This window comes from Notamacropus eugenii, chromosome 6 (genome assembly GCF_028372415.1).
Source record: "Notamacropus eugenii isolate mMacEug1 chromosome 6, mMacEug1.pri_v2, whole genome shotgun sequence".
In the NCBI taxonomy this organism is placed as follows: Eukaryota; Metazoa; Chordata; class Mammalia; order Diprotodontia; family Macropodidae; genus Notamacropus; species Notamacropus eugenii.
Window position 1 is genome coordinate 96,746,239 of NC_092877.1, and position 13,506 is coordinate 96,759,744.

Sequence of the window (13,506 nt, forward strand, 5' to 3'; positions counted from 1 at the left end):
ATGTTACCCTGAAGACAGGCAGAGGCTGTACCCTATGGTTAAGAGTTATCAGTGGACCTTTCACGGAGTAAAGCAAGATTAGGGTAATTAAGGCAAATCCCATTAGAACTGGGCCTTCTTCAAATTCTTAGTATAATATGCTGCTAGAGAGTGTAAGAGAGGTGAAAAAAATTCTTCTGATTACTGTCCTTGTTCAGGTATATTTTTCTAGTTACATGAAGATTGCATATGCTTCCGTGTGGGTGTGTAAAACTGAAACAGCATTTTGATTGATACTGAAAATGTTTCTCTGGGGAATAGCAGGCCAAGCGAATTATCAGCATTTTAAAATATCATGAAAATAACTTTATCTTCTTTCTACCATGTCAATGGCATGTATGGGGTGTATGGAGTACTAAGTTGGTATGAGGGCTGGTGAGCCCTTTTTAGGGCTGCCCATCCACCTTTGTGACCCAGTTCTCACCCATGGCTTCAAGAAGCTGTAGCACATGCAGTGGCCACACCCTGGTAAAGCCATGTAGGCAGACAGGTCAAACCAGGTTGAAGATACCCACAGGTCTCAATTTGTCAATGAGTTAGGAGGATGTCTATCCTAAACACATGAAAACTTCCCCTGGTGAAATGGAGGGATGAGAACAATTGGTTCCAAGGGCCATGAAGGTCCAGAGTTTGGTCAAACATCGAAGAAGTCAAGGTCATCTACTGCATGCCAGGCCATTGCCAGTCATCTTAACTTTTGTCCTGCTAATGGACTTTGATAACTCTGGAAGAGAGGTTGGGTCTGACAACTTCATACAACTCCGCCTTAGTTTAATCCAATTCACACACAAGTCAAGACATCACTCATAACTTCGTGATTGTCACTGATCCTCTTCAAAGGGAAGGATGGGTAATAATTGAGTCAGTACAGAGTCTATGTCTGTGGTACTTCTATTGTCTTACAAGTTTTAGAATTATTAAAGCTCTGTAAGATATAATTTGTGGATGTTTCCTAATGTACATTCACCAAAAAAGATAGGAAAGGTACAGTAGGTTGATGAGTCCTGTTGCTCTGGGAGTGTAATTGGGCAATAAAAGGATTTTGAAATGGGACTCAAGAGCCGAGCATGGACTTGTATTCTCAGTTAACAGGGTTTTACTAAGCCAGTCTCTAACCTGAGAATGACAAAACAGCAGAACAGAGAAAAAGTGCCAGTAACCAGGTAACTGTTTAATTAATTTCATTCTGAGGAACAGATTTGCAAATTGGGAATTCTCCTGACCAGAATTCTACCTTGCTGAAGTGAAGACAGAGGTTTTATATATATATATCACAAGCAGGAAGGGAGGGGAGAAGGTAGATTACAAACAAGAGTTCCCTGGGTCAGAGTGATTTCCTAGGACAAACCCACAAATGGAAGACAATGAAACAATTCTGGAATCCTGTGGGAGCAATATTGTTTGAGTCCTTGGAGGCCGTTACTTGGTGGATCACAGGACCAGAGTTCTGGGACAGAAACAGGTTCACAGTCTTTGAGTTGTTTCACTTTAGGTACATAGGCAGAAGTATGACAGCAATTGTGAGCTTTGTCAAAGTTTGATTGATCATTTTAAGCTGCATTGTGAGCTCTCACAAGAGAGGCGGTTTTGAAAAGTCTAATCTGTTCATATATTTATTACACATATCATATCAATTGTTATGAAAATCAGAATTCCCTCCACAACTCTAACAGTATAGCTCTATAGCTCTTTGTCTAGGTCTAGGAGCTTTGATGGTCAACCATTTGTCATGGTACAATTTCAGTTTTTTATTTTATTTTTTTTACATCTGATAAAACACATAGTGTTTGTAGATATGTATGTGAATATTTTTAGGATAAAAACTTGGTTTATCTGTTTCTCTATATTGGTGGGGACAGGAGGAAAACCAAAAAACCCCTGTTGGCCAGCCCTAGCTCAGGCTGTTCTGTTTGTTCAGTTGTAACTGGAGAGCCATAAGACATTGGCAGACCATATGGCAGTTAACAAAAGGAGATTTACTTAACAAGAAGATGGAAAGGATATTCAGCAAGAATAAAGTATTGATTTAATTAAGGACAACTTCTCTCTCTCTCTCTGCATTTGTCATTGTTACTTGATGGTCAGAGGCCTGTGGCAAGCCTGAGGAACCAATGATTGCCTTTTGTATTTCAGCCACTAGGAAGCTACTTCAGTGGTTTGAACCTTACTTCTTTGGACCAATTAAGTTTTAAGGAGTATTTCATAATGTTTTAAGGAAAAACAAAACAATAACAACCACAAAACCCTGTCTGGCTTGAGTGGGGGTAAATGTTGTTCCTACAGCATGAGCTGCTATTAGCTCAACCCTTGAATGTCTCCCTGAGGAGGCAAGAGAAGATAATCTTTGTTTGCTTCCCTTCATACACAGGTGTTATGCTGCAGCTCTTAGCCAAGATTTATGTGTAGCCAGATCCTGGACAAAGCCCAGAAGAGCAGGGTTTAAAAGGGGGAGGATAGTTTATATCAATTGGGGAATGGCTAAACAAACTGTGGTATATGAATGTGGTAGAATATTACTGTGCTGTAGGAAATGATGAATATAGTAGAGAACATGAAAGACCTACATGAATTGATACTGAGTAAAGAAAGCAGGGCCAGGAAAGCAATATACAATTAATAATTTAGTCATTACTAAAACAGCAAGTGGTCATTACTACAGCAATGTGAATTAAAAAAAAACAAAACCCAATAACCACAAAGCAATCAAAACAGAATGCTGCAAAGTTATAAAGAACAAGCTTGGCTCCAAAGAAGATATATGAGAAGATAACCTTTCTTCTTCCCTTGTGGAGATCCGAGTTCATAGGTATGGAGCTTTGAGATGATATCAGATTTTTCAGTGCATTAACTGGCATTGAACGTTTTTCTTTTTTCTCTTAAACAATTCTTTGTTACAAAGGCTGGTTCTCTGGAAGGGAGAAGGAGGAGGAATATAAGGGGAAATTTAGGTTATATAAAGAAAAATAGATCAATAAAAACTGTTTTAAATAAGTAAGGGTTTAGAAATAGTTGAAGCAGAGCTGGAGAGACTCCCTTCAACTAATTTCCTGGGATGTACTTCTGTCACTTGATGAGTAAGTAGTGCATCCTCCCATTTGTCCTGGATAGAGGGTAGAAGAGGATCCTTCATCCCTATGTTCTTCTATTGCATTTGTTAGAGCAGGGAGAAATGATTTGGTATTGAGATATTTAGATGTATGAAACTGCTAGTTACCATGCTGAGCCTAGGAGCACACAAAACCGTTAAAAAATAAACAAATGAACAAACTTGGAATTGGTAACTGCCTCTGCTATATGCAATTTTCATAGCTATACATTAAATAATTTAACAGCAAATTCAAACTCTCATCTATTTCTTAATGATTACTCTATGTTCTTACTGTGATGCCTCCTTGTGGTAGGGATATAATCCAGAGCACAGGTAGTAAGAATGTTCTGCTATGTGAGAATGACTTTCAATATAATGATAGCTAGCATTCTTAAAGCAGTTTAAGGTTTACAAAGCTCTTTTGTATATGTTCTCTCGTTTAATCACAGGCACAGACCAGTCAAGCTATATACAGAAATGCTTGTCACTAGTGGGCTTGCAACTTGATCCTGAAACCTTTTGACATGGCAAGTGAAGACATAGAAAATATGAAATGACCTTTGGTCTGGTACAACTTTTGACTTCTGCAGTGACAGCGCAGAGTGGGGAAAAAAAGAGGCTGTGAGAAATAAGTATCATTCTATTTTTAGACTGTTTGCAAACGTGGACTAGCTGTTAGTGCTATAAATGTGAGATCCTTGCCCAGTGATCAGTGAGTCTATATAATTCTGGAGGTGTGGAACCATATTAATTCAGTAGAATATCAGCTCCTTGAAGCAAGAGATAGTTTCACTTTTAGTCTTTGTGTTCCCCATAACCTAGCAAAGTACTTCACAAATGGCAAATACTTAATGTTTGTTAATTGAATTGATTCAATATTCTTACCATAAATGGAGTAGAAAGATAAGGGGAAGTTGCAGCTAAATGGAAGGATGACTTACACATTCTGTTTACAGAGGTAAATAAAGACGTAGGTGGAGTTGCTTTTATCCTATCAGCATGCTCAAAAGTCACGTAGAATAAGAAGGGATGTTATGTGTTACAATGGACATCGCTGGAAGGAGCTCCCAAATTGATGTCACCAATCTATTATGCAGAGGTTCCCAAACTTATTTGGCTTACCGCTGTCCTCTTTTTTAAAAAAAGTTACTTAGCACCCCCTAGAAATTTTTAACCCTTTTAATGAGTTTTTAAAAAAAATTTGCATCATTTCAAAAAAATATAAAATATTTCTTAAATTTAATAATTTATTGTAAACTTTTTTCTTCGCTGAAATTTTGATGATGCAATATTGTGACATGTAACTGTATAGTATTGTAAACAAGTCATTACACATATATATTCCTGCCAATGCATGCTGCACTTCCTGACAATGTACAGCATGCTCACCTGCCAACACTTGCTTGTTAAGTGGACTTGACAAGAGATCAGTTATAATTTATATAATATAATTTATATTACAGTTATATTACATATAACATATATATGACATATTGTAACTTATATTTATAATCTAACATATAACATATTTACTTGGAAAATAATATAATCACTATGACTTTAACTGTTACACAGCTGATGAAATATGTATGAATGGTTTTTCAAAATTTTCTTCTCTTCTCTTCATTCCTTATGCTTCTACTACCCTCTTATTTTTATTCAATTCTCCCCAATTACACCTGAGGCTACTACTGCCCTTCCTCTCCCCAGATAGGTCCAGCTCCCTGGTATTGCCCACTGTGGAAACCTCTTTGTTAGAGTATTGGAGTTAGTGAACTAAGGACTTTCCCAGAGTAGATACTGAGCAGTAGTTAACTGCAAAATTTACCCATATATAAGAATTATTTTCATGAGCAATTGAATGATTATGAAAAGCTTTCATTTGAATTGTCAGATTCTGAGAAACATAGTGAAAATATTACACCCTTTTTTATAGATGAAGAAACTGATGTAGAGCGATTACGTGCTAATGTATATTAGTGATTATATGACTTACTTGCCCAATATTAAATAAATAGTAATTGTTAGTTTGGAACTTGAACTCATATCTTCTAAGTTCAGCACTCTTTCCAATACACCATGTCTGTAGTCTAGATTCTAGTTAGTTACTGTTGATTACCATTACAAACCAAAATATTAGATAAGTAGTCACATTGTAGAAGAAATCACATTTATTCACACAAGGAATAAGGTTTCAAGGTGGTGATGCTGACAGAAGTTTTACTTCATTTGAGTCCTTGATATCAGCCCTGTGTCTCTAGTCCACACAATTTGGCAATTTGCAACATGTCCCCTACTCATTAGCATTAATCGGTAACATTTCCTTTGCAGTATAAAATAGCATTTTTCTTGTTTAGAATGGAGGTTTCTGCGCATACCCTGCTATTAGAGAACATTTATGCTGACAATCTATAATTTAGAAGAAATAAGTGTGAATACTGGGATCTGTACCTTCTTAACAGTTTTGCCTAACTCTTTAAATGCAATTTCAAACCATGACAACTTGTTTCTTCTTATTATCTTCTACTTCTCTGACATCTATTTATCTTTTTATGTTCAGGAAGATGCTGAGGTTTGCTTGATTGTTTCTCGAGTATTCTGTACCAAACTAGGTGCTGAATAGGATAATGTAAATTCTAATATACACTTGGAATTGACTGACGCTTATTTTACTTTTTCTAGTTTAATGAAATGAATTCCTTTTTTAAAGTGTATAGGTTTTTATTAAGATATTTTCCTAAATATATCATGGGTCATTGTTCAGTTCCTAAATTGTATACTAAGAATGGTATAGGTATCAAGAGATTTAAATATCTTTTTTTTGTTGAGATCTGATTTTAGGTGCCACTAAGTCTCCTAATGTTTTCAGCTACAGCCTTTAATGAAATATATTCTTAATAATTATTAATTCGTCACTCCTAAGTGAACTATTAGCTTCAGCGTTCACCATATGAGCTCATATTTTAAAAGAGCAGTTAAGGTTGGACAGTGGCAGGTGGTGAAAATATTATTTCCATTTTACAGATGAGGAAACAGATTATGAGAAGTTATTTGAAATACCTTTGGTTACGTAGCTAGAATATATTTAAAGCTGGATTTGAACACAGGTATGCAGTTTTCATAAGAATATTTCCAATCTGCAAAACTTCTCTTAAAGAAGTTAGCTAAGGATAATATGTAAGAATAAGATATCCAAGACTGAAGATACAAAATGTATATCATATTATTTGGTTTGGGGATTTGATCATGAAAATTAAACTAATTTAGTAGATTCTTCATGTCTTATTTTTTAAAAATGAAAGATCAAAATCTCTCTTATCGGATAATACATATATACATACACATACATATACATACATACATACATATATATAGATATATAATGTACATATAAACATATACATATACACATATACTTCAGGTAATATTCTTTTGGAAATATTTAAGTTTTAAATAACACAATTTTCAAATTATTCAAGTGTAACAGTACACTAGGATTATGTCTATTCATAGATATAATGGAGGGATGGTGAAAAGAGAATTGAATAATGAACTGATAATTTGGTCTACGTAGATAGTCAGTCTTAAAAAAATTGGTCTTCATTATTCCTTTAACATCCCTTTTCCGTATAGTTGTCTCTGATCAATTTCATTTTGCCCTATTTAGAGAAAAAGTCGGATCAAATTTACCTCTATTGAATTTAACATAAGCTTAACAAAAACGTTTAAGGGGGAAGAGAATAAGCATTTACATCTTGCCAGGTACTGTGCTAATTACCTTTTATTAAACACTCATAACAACTCTGTGAAGCAGGTGCTATTATTATTCACCTTTTAGAATTGGGGAAACCAAGGCAGGCAGAAGTTAAGTGACTCGCCCAGGATCACACCATTAGAAAGTGTCTGAGGTCATATTTGACCTCAGACCTTCCAGACTCCAGGCTGCAGGGGTGGGGAACCTATGGCCTCAAGGCCACATGTGGCCCTCTAGGTGCTCAAGGGTGGCCCTTTGACTCAGTCAAAGGTTTGCCACCCCTGCAGGCCCAGTGCTTTGTGTACCATGGTGCCACCTAGCCACTGAGATGTCTATGGTTTAAGTGTTGTACTGCTGTTTAACTTACGGTTGTCTCATTGCTCTAACTAGATTTTAAGGATTTATGTTTTATAATTTTTTGTATAGACTCGTCTACTTATTCATTCACTCTCTTATTCATTCATTCTTTTTTTCCCCATCATACTTGTTTTTGGAACTTAGTATGTGGAAGGTGTTGTACAGGATACAATAGTAAAATATTTAGCTTATTACATAAAATATTACAATGATAAAAATTTTAAAAATATAGCACTCCCAAGTTCTGAAGTACATATCTCATTTTATCCCGACAACAACCCTGGGAGGTAGGTACCATTATTTCCCCCATTTTAGAGAGGAGGAAATTATCCTTAATTCTGAGGTTAGGGTTAGAAGTTAAATGACTTTCCCAGGGTCATGGAGCCTAGTAAGTATCTGAAGCATTTTAATTTGAATTTGGGTCTTCCTGACTCCAGGTGCAGCAATCTCTCTACTATGACACCTATAATTTCTGCCCTCAAGAAGTTTATTAATAGGAAAAATAAGAGTGATTCAGGAATAGCTATACTCAGGTAATACCAGGTTTAGCAGGTGTGCTGGTAAATATTTAACAACCAGCTCTCTGAAAAAAAATACAAGTGACATACTTTTAAGTTTAATTTACATTATTAACATCACTTTCTTGTCTAGACTAGAAATGTCAGACATGGGCCTTGTTGAAAGCAGCTGAACCAGATTAAAATGTAATTGTGAAATATTTGACAAAACAAATAAAATACAGTAATATAGATAACATTGCATATTAAAAGTAAATCAATATGTACCTCCAGGGATCCTTATCTACAGATTTTCAGTGACCTCTATTTCTATTTGAGTTTGATATCACTGCCTCTAGACAATCAATGAAACAGTGAATCAAGCCTTGATTTTAAAGTGTTGGTATATTTCCGAGTTTAAATGCTCATACTGAAAATTTAACAACAGGTTACCTTGTAAGAACTGATTCCAATACACCTCTGGAAGTGAATTATGTGATTAGAGCTATGACATAAAGGAGGATCATTTATTTATTAAATGAACCTTTATTAAATATTTAGATAACACTGACTTTCATCTCCTAGGGTTTTTCAGTACTCTTAAGGGGATTTGGGGCTACATTTATTACGTATGAAACACTGTGCAAAAGGCTGAGGAAGATATAAAAATAAGGAGGATCTAGTCTGCTTTCAAAGAGGTTACAAAAAAATTGTTTACCAAGGGGATGCTGGGGCTTGCTGGTGGAAGAGAGTAGCAGATATATAGGACTCTCTTTTAGGGAGTGACAATTCCCTGGCAACTTTATTGACAATTCAAGGAATAGGGAATCATGCAAGACTTGAAACTAGGGTGTTGGGACTGAGAATAGAGGGGAAGAATTTATGTGATAGAGACATTTCAAAGAAAGAATTAGAGAAAGACTAGTCCTAAGAGTCAAGAGATCACATTTGTAATCCCAGTTAGGAACTCAATCCAACAATCTCATTTTAAATGCCTCTGATGTGGACGCATACTTGTTTTTTAAGTAATTTTCAGTTGCGTCCAACTCTTCATGACCCCTTTAGGGATTTTCTTGGTAAAGATACTGGAGCACTTTGTCATTTTCTCCTCTCCCTCATAGAAGAAGAAGGACAAACAACAAATGAACAGATAAGGAGACTGAGGCAAATAGGGTTTAGTGACTTGCCCAGGGTCACACAGTAAGCGTCTGAGGCTAGATTTGAACTCAGGTCTCCCCAGCTCTGGTTTTGGCACTCTATCCATTGTGCCTTAGGATCTGTACTAGGAGGACCTTATTTTGAATATTAGCTCTGCCACTTGCAACTCCTGTGACCTTGGGTAAATCATGTAACCTTGCTAGGCCTCAGTTTCTGCATCTATAAAATGAGGTGGTCAGTAGATGATTTCCAATGTCCATAATAGCTCTAAATCTATGTTTCCAGGAAGGTGATGGTACTAGGTGCTGGAGACACAAAGACAACCATCCAATGTTTCTTTGAGGTCAGCTTTAATTCTTTCCTTGTCTATAAAATGTGATAATAGAGACATTTTGAGGTGGAGAGAAGTTGATAGAACTCCTTTTGGAGAGCCTTCATCTTAGAAGGATAGAACATTCGAAAGGGAGGGAATTAGTAGTTCTTTGGTGATTAAGAAGGTAACTTGGAACATCCACTATGAAAAAAAGAGATGGCTGTCCAATCAGAGATGGGAAAAAAGGATTAGCAAGCACTGAGTGTTGCATTGTCATTACTTAGCGTGGATTTATAGTGAACCTGCTCATCGCCATGATTTTCTCATTTTCTCCAGAAACCTGGAAGTAGAGAAAGTAAACCATGGGAGGATATCCAGATGAAGGATTGCCAACAAGTAAGCGCAGTAAAAGATCAAGGCAAAGAATGGTGGGAGAATAGAGACAGCTCTGTTGAAATGGGTGACCATGAGCTTCTGGCTAGGAAAGGGAGCAAAAAAGCAAAGAGTCTGATGAGCTGTCAGAAGTGGAGAACTAAATCACTAAGTTACTCCCCTTTAGCTCTCCTGTTGGGTGTCTCAGGTTAAAATTCCTTCCTTTGTTGAGTTAAGACATACTAAATTAAGACTATTCATTGCTTTTAGCATGGTTGTCCTGTTTTTTTACTCTGCAGACATGTCAAAGAACTCATAAAAAGCAGCTACAAAAGACTGCTGGAGTAGTAATGATCAAGAATGAAAGTGGTGAATGTGAGATGGAAAAAAACGTAGTTTGGCAAGAAGACAAGCAAGAATTATAGTTATTTATGGAAAAGAAAAAAAGAACAAGGAAGTATTGGAAGAGATAGAAACATTGGTTTGCAGGCATGGCTTTCAGCCTCCTAGAGGGGGAGTGGTAAATCATCTTAGTCTTTTAAACTCCATCACAATGATCAGTAAAATGGTTGGCAGTACAGCTTATAAATATTATTCACTGACAATAGGATAGAATAGTTGAAAGGAAGTCCAAGAAATTGTCAACTTCTAACAGGGGATCCTGACAGGAAAACATTTAAGAATCTTTGGATTAAAAGTTTAAGGGAACAAATGTTTTTGGAAGACATACCTTCCTGAAACACCTCCAGTAACAATGATGAACCACCAAGATTTCATTTTTCCTTTTACTATTTAGGAAAAGGAAATGGCTAAAAATATGGCATTAGTTTTGAGAGTTAAAATGAAATATAAAGGAAGCTGGTGTAATTTTCTATTTTTATTGCAGTTGTCATTATGAAAATATATTCGTGTCACGCAATTTTCTGTTCTCTGGGAAACTAAGTACAACTCACCAGGAATAGACTGTTATCCTGAACAGTCCCTGCTGTTCAAACAACAAAGTTGCATTGGTGTACTATCTCATTTCTACATTTATCTTTTTTTAAAAACAATTCTGATTTCTGGTACCCCTCAAAAATCTGTGCTCCTAGAGAAATACTAGAACTATGTGTGGATTGAATAGATAGGGATACATGAGTAGGAAAATGTCCTAGATCAAGAGCTAGAAGAGAATATAAAGTCATCTGGTCCATTTTATAGATAAGAATACTGAGACCCAGCAAAGTTAAGAGGCTTATGACCATATAAGTAATGTCAGGGGCAGAATTTGAAGCCATGTTCTTTGATTCTAGACAGTGCTCTTTCAATTATACTGCAATTCATGGGACACTGGGCAGGTTTTATATATGATACAACCTTGGAAATCACCCATCCTACCATGCCATTTGTCTCATTTATTTGTAGAGTGACTTTAGGAATTGCTTAGATGGCATATCACTTCAGATATATACATACATACATATATATATACATACATACATATATGTGTGTGTGTGTGTGTGTGTGTGTGTGTGTGATAATGGAATTACTAGACTAAGTCAGAACACTTGGCCTTGAGTTCTAATTCTGTTTGTTATGTCTGTGTGACCTTGGGCAAATTATTTAGTCTCTCAGTTCTCTAATCTGTAAAATGAAGGATTAAGACTAAGTGACCTTTGAGGTCTTTTACAGCATTGATGCTTTTTGATTTCACCAGAAGTCATTTTAATGTGATATTTTATAGTCATTTTGTCTATATGTTAAATATTTGGAGATAATCAGATCAAAGAACCTCTCATATGAAAATATTGAGAGCTCTGTGATGGGATTATGTTTTCTGAACAGGAAGATACCTTAGAGGCCATTTTAGGCCAAACTTTTCTTTTCCACAGAGGAAATTGAGAGATGAAGTCCCTTGTCCAAGGTCAGGTAAGTAACAAATATCAGAAAAAAGTCAGAAATGAAATCCTTGGACTCCAGCTTCAGTGTCTCAGAGGAGACTGAAGAAGCAGAAATTAAAGAGAATAAAAATTCATCCAAGGTATTTCTTTTTTATTTTCCCTCTTGTTTTCTTGGGAATCCTAGTTATGTAGTAGGAACATACTGTTAACTTGAATATGTGATAAGTCCCCATATGTTGTGAAGTCCATGTGGTGGGAGGACTGTCCTCATATGTAGCATTTGGGTGTTATTGTATGACTCAAAGGGAGGCAGAAAAGACATCTCTGGCCCCTTCTCTACCCTAACCTTTCTTAAAGGAGGCTTTAATTCTTGACAGGAGGGGAAAGCAGGACTTTGGGGCTGGAGGTTATTCTGCTCTGCTCAGAGGGTGATAATGGGCTAGAATTATATCTGTCTGCTCCCTTAAATATTGAGTTAGTCTAAGGGATGAGTTTTTCAAGTTCAAGCTAACTTCTGAATATTGTTTTACTATTGGGAGAGAAGTAGGATCCCAAGCTTTAGATCTAAGGCTTGATTCCTTAGTAGGAAGTAGGTAGCAGTTACACAACAAACCCATGTAGCGAAGAGCAAAGAGATCCGTTTACCCGAATCACAGCAAAAGAACCCAGAGAAGATATTCTCTTTTCTTTCCACTTTCTCATTCTCTTCTCTTACTACCTTCTCCCACTCATACGAAAATCTGCAATAAAGGTAGAAGTAGGGAGGGCAGAACATGTCTCTTTATTTGTGTTAAAGAGTTTATTTGTGTTAAAATAAACAGTTGCTATTTCCCCCCAATATTAAAGTTCTTAAGAGCAGTATTATTGGTTTTTTTTACATATGAACACATCACTATTCATACAGTAGGGAAAATTGTGCCAAGAAACATGAGTATCCTTCTGCATAGGAGATTTTATACTAGACAATACAAAATAAAGTAACTGTCCCATTGGGAGCAAGGTGACTGAGCTTAACCAAGAGAGAGAGCCTGAGATATCATGTAAACAAGATGTACCCTGATGTCTCTAGTATAGCAAAGTGAGGATAGGGATATGATAGAGATTGTTGACTCTTCTTATGTCTTCCTTGAGTCTTTTCTTTCAGCAACCTGAAGTACAGTTGGCTTCTTCCATCTTCTCTCTTGAAGCTGAAAGCCAGAAGCACCCAAAGCAACGGGTGGGCTTAAAGTGATTTGAAGCTGGAAGATAATATGAAGAAAAGTTTATGAAAACTGAAGGACTCTCCTCTTTCCTGCTCTCACCAACTCTGTCCCTCACACTTACTAGCTGTGTGATCCTGGGCAAGTCACTTAACCCTGTGGTCCTCAGTTTCTTCGTTGGTAAAATGTTCTGGAGAAGGAAATGACAAACCACTCCAGTATCTTTTCCAAAAAACCCCAAATGGGGTCTTGAAGAGTTGTACATGACTGAAACAACTGAACAAGAACCACAACCACAACCACCACCACCACAACCACTTCCTATGAAAGTTTAACTAATGTAAAACAATTAATACAATAAGGAGTCCAAAAGAGCTTATCCAGCAAGCAGTTGGTCTCATTGTAGCTTAGTTTTAGTTTAGAATATAATTTCATACCAAAAAAACAAAAAACTTATGAATAAGCATAGGGGAAAATTGTGAGCAGAATTCTTCATCAAACAGCAAGAAACAGAGGGGAAAGCAAGTTAAAGAAAGTTTAGTACAAGTTGATTGGGCCAAATAATTTCAAGATCACAATGATCGATTGGCAAAGAAAATCAATGGATGAAAAATGGCAAAGAGTCGTCAAAATTTCTATCACAATTTTCTTCAGCAATGCAATGGAGTCAACAATTTGGATTCTAAAGACTTCAATGTGCTAAATGATGAAGTTGAAATTGCACTAAAGAAAACAAACATGGAAAGACCACTTGGAGAAGACTAAGTAGGAAGAGACTTAAGAAGTCATTTAGTAAATCATTCTTATTAAAGGTGACACAGTTTTAAGGGCACTGCAGGATATCTTTTC

General features: G+C 36.3%; 1 long non-coding RNA gene across 2 annotated transcripts in view; it reads left to right on the forward strand.

Moving 5' to 3' along the window:
- Positions 1-12,605, forward strand: part of LOC140511485 (uncharacterized) — a 63,216-nt gene extending 50,611 nt beyond the window's left edge. For both annotated transcript variants that reach the window (XR_011969566.1, XR_011969567.1), the window contains one exon: positions 3,577-12,605. This is a non-coding gene — a long non-coding RNA (uncharacterized lncRNA). The remainder of the gene's footprint in view (positions 1-3,576) is intronic.
- Positions 12,606-13,506: the final 901 nt, after the last annotated feature.